This window comes from Limulus polyphemus, unplaced genomic scaffold (assembly GCF_000517525.1).
Source record: "Limulus polyphemus unplaced genomic scaffold, Limulus_polyphemus-2.1.2 Scaffold3178, whole genome shotgun sequence".
Classification (NCBI taxonomy): domain Eukaryota; kingdom Metazoa; phylum Arthropoda; class Merostomata; order Xiphosura; family Limulidae; genus Limulus; species Limulus polyphemus.
Window position 1 is genome coordinate 43,445 of NW_013668788.1, and position 3,931 is coordinate 47,375.

Here is a 3,931-nt window from a genome sequence, read left to right on the forward strand (position 1 = left end):
TCCATTTAGCACTTCTTAGTACGACTGCATACACACTTTTATTTTCGTAACAAATGTTGTGACATGGTCTATCGATAGACATGTTCTTTTGGATTACTTAGTAAAATTATGGCAAGTCCAAACCACGTAACGATAGCGAATTATTATATTTCTTCGATAACATTTGCTAAAAGCTACATTCACCTTGACGGAAGTTATAAGCTTAATTTCACAACAAACGTTTCGGCATAAACTCTGAAACTAATGTAGACGTAAACTTCACTAAGTGTAACGGAAATTTACTCAATTGATAACAAACTGACTAACTTACTGATTAACTGCATTTTATTAATATTTTCTCGATCAACAATTATTCGATCTTTCATATATTAAATACTTCACTGAAATCTCTATAAATACTTCAATGAACTAAGTCAACGCTTTATTTATCCTCGTGTTTAAAATCTATATACCCATATCTAGATATTAGTCAAAATTATTACATTTTTGACGTCATCGTGAACTTTCTTGGTATGGCAGAACAACTTTTATGAACTTACTTGATCTTAACGTCTTGTGCCCTATAGCAAACATCTAAATTAAAATAATATAAACATAGCTTACAACACAAATATTAGAGCTAATGGTCTCCATTACTTTGCAATTCTGTAGCGTTTGACCCTTTAACATTACCATGATTATTGTTTTGTAGTCATATAAATAGCATTTCAGTTAGGTTTACTCTAACAAATTTTAATAGTGAAAAATAAGCCTCCTGAGTATGTTCGAGAAATGTTTCTGTAATGATATTTTTATGTCACTAATTAAAAATACGTAGTGTAATAATTAAGAGAAATATGTAAAAATCTGCAGTGCAGGTAAGTGTGATGTTTATCATAATAATTAGACTTAATCCATTGTTCTTAAATTGAAGTTCATTTAGAAAATGTTAGTTTTAGTAATTATCTTAGATAACATAATCCTTCATTTAGTGTACAGGATTGTTCTGCAATTTATTGTTCTTGTGGTAGTTATATTCTTAAATTGCGTCATTTTGCCCTATATGTATTGTGTATGATATACATGCTCGATTCAAACTGCAGCGTCCCCTATATTTATCGTGTATGATACATATGCTCGATTCAAACTGCAGTATCCCCTGTATATATTCTGTATGATACATATGCTCGATTCAAACTGCACTATCCCCTATATTTATCCTGTATGATACATATGCTCGATTCAAACTGCACTATCCCCTATATTTATCCTGTATGATACATATGCTCGATTCAAACTGCAGTATCCCCTGTATATATTCTGTATGATACACAAGTTTTGTGTATATTTATTTTGTATGATACAAATGCTCGATTCAAACTGCAGTAACCCCTGTATATATTCTGTATGATACACAAGTTTTGTGTATATTTATTTTGTATGATACAAATGCTCGATTCAAACTGCAGTATCCCCTGTATATATTCTGTATGATACACAAGTTTTGTGTATGTTTATTTTGTATGATACAAATGCTCGATTCAAACTGCAGTAACCCCTGTATATATTCTGTATGATACACAAGTTTTGTGTATGTTTATTTTGTATGATACAAATGCTCGATTCAAACTGCAGTAACCACGGTGACAAGTTCACCCACGTATCCTACAGTGTATTTAATGAAGAATATTTCAGTGACATAAAACTCTATACTTTACTAGCATTGAACTATTCACATTAAAATTTGGAAAAGTAGGTCGTTTCTGTTTAACCCTGTACCAACTTGTGCTTTTATTATTAAAAACAGGTCGAATGAGTCTATCCTGTAATATAACCTAATATGAAAGCATTACTAGATTTGTGCTACTTATTGTATACTCTTTCATTAACATGTCACTGTTTTGGTTCTTGAGAACCTTAATGGAATCCTTCTTAGAAGCATAATGCGTGTAAACACTTCATGCGTAAAAAAAAAAATCTATTTTGGATGATAAAACCTCATTTTATGTACACATCCTTAAGTACCCCCCTGCTGGCGAAAGGCGAAGTTAGCTATTTGTGGAATACTGAAGTAAGCAGACGCGCTGTCAAAGGGAAAGTATATAAGCAGTATGAATAGCCTAATATTCTAATAGTCTAATATTCTCGCTAGCACCTTTGAGAAAGGTAAGTGAATATTTAAACACGTTTTATGAAATGGTCAGTAACATATAGAGTAGATTTTACTTTTATGAAGTGTTATTATCGACCACAATTTAGTATTGGTAAATAATATAAATTATAAAAAGTAATGTGACATTTTTTCTTGGAAGACTTAAGTTAGAGTTTTCATGATATTAACCATTTATAAACAGATAAATAGAATATTATACAACTAACTATGGCTTTGATGGAAATAACGTTGTATTACGTAAAGTATTTTGTTAAAATAGAGTTACCCTAGATTATTCACTTGTTTAAGACAAATACAACCAATTCTTATGTATTAAATTAGAAAAACGTAACTACGCTAATATGTTTGTTGTCAGCAAGACGAGTACACAAACTTTGAATCATTGGCTAGGTATTTAATATTATATAGTTGACAGTATAACTTCTGTAGTTTAGGCTAGACACCTAACAACTTGTCTCAATTGTCAGTAAAACAGTATAGAAGGCCTTTGTATCCAAAGCTAGGCACCTGACGACTTGTATCTGTTGTACTCCAGATATTAACGTATGGTGCTCTCCATATTAACATTGTACTTTCTGCATTAATGTATCGTACTCCCCGTATTGACATATGATGCTCTCCGTATTAACATATGATACTTCCTGTATTCACGTGAACGATAGAAACTTCAGAGACAAAACATGAAAACATTTTCACAGAAGCATTTGCTGCCCAGTCTGTGTAAAGCAGGATATAATAAGAGAAGCTATACATACCAGATGAAGTTGAGCTAGTCATACCTTTCGTGAAAGAAAATAACAATATGAAGCCATTAAACAACCAATGGGTAAGCCTCGGACATGCTGGTCTGTGATATGTATTTATTAGGAGTGAAAGTTAATCCGAAGGAGGAGATAAGTGCGGAGGGGTAAGAATATGTTGGAGGCAATAATTGCAGCGGCTAAGGATCTCAGTAGGACTATCGCAGTAGAGGATTGAGTGTTAACTGAGTATATGTATGTAGGACTTCCTTCCGTTTCCTGAACGGTCAAACTCCGTGTGACATTAATGTGTTTTCGGACAAAAATATCATTAATGGCGTATTTTAATCGTTATGGGATTTACTTTTCTAGTATACTTATGACAGTATTGCTTATTCTTAACTTGTATGCAACTGGCTCCATATATCTAACCTATATAAAAGTCAATATGTGTCACGTCACGTAACGCTAGGTTTTCGAAATAGGAGTCATAAAAGCCAAAATGCATTTATCGAGATAGAATAGTTCGGTTACTGTCTTCCCATTACGATTTAGGTGACGGGGGTGCAAGGGAGACCGTGAGGTGGTTTCTTGAAACCTTATCAGTGCATTGAGTGTTGGTATAATAAGTCTAATGTAAGGTGGGAACACCTTGCCTAGAACCAAGTGCATCAAATTTATCATGAAAGTAAAAATATCGATTCAATCTGAAACATAAATCGTTTCTGAATTAAGGTTTTCTGTTATATCATCAACGTTTTTAATAAAAAAAACAACAAACCTCATTAATCAACAGAGACTCTAAATTAAGAAATAAACAAACATGTTTCCAGTTTTGTTGTTATATATTTCATTTTATTCTTTCAGTACATAGACTAATAACAATATTAGGTTATACTTTTCTTGCTAAGCGACATGACGTAAAAGCCGTTGTTGGAATGTAGTGTTACCAAAACACACTGGCTTTTCTATATATTGGAAGTTGTTAATGTGACTGATTTTTATCAATAATTATTATATGAATATGCCACGAATTCAT

General features: G+C 32.3%; 1 long non-coding RNA gene across 1 annotated transcript in view; it reads left to right on the forward strand.

Moving 5' to 3' along the window:
- The first annotated feature begins 2,083 nt into the window (after positions 1-2,083).
- The window catches only part of LOC106468823, an 8,731-nt gene continuing 6,883 nt past the window's right edge, over positions 2,084-3,931 (forward strand). The window contains exon 1 of the long non-coding RNA XR_001291404.2: positions 2,084-2,145. This is a non-coding gene — a long non-coding RNA (uncharacterized LOC106468823). The remainder of the gene's footprint in view (positions 2,146-3,931) is intronic.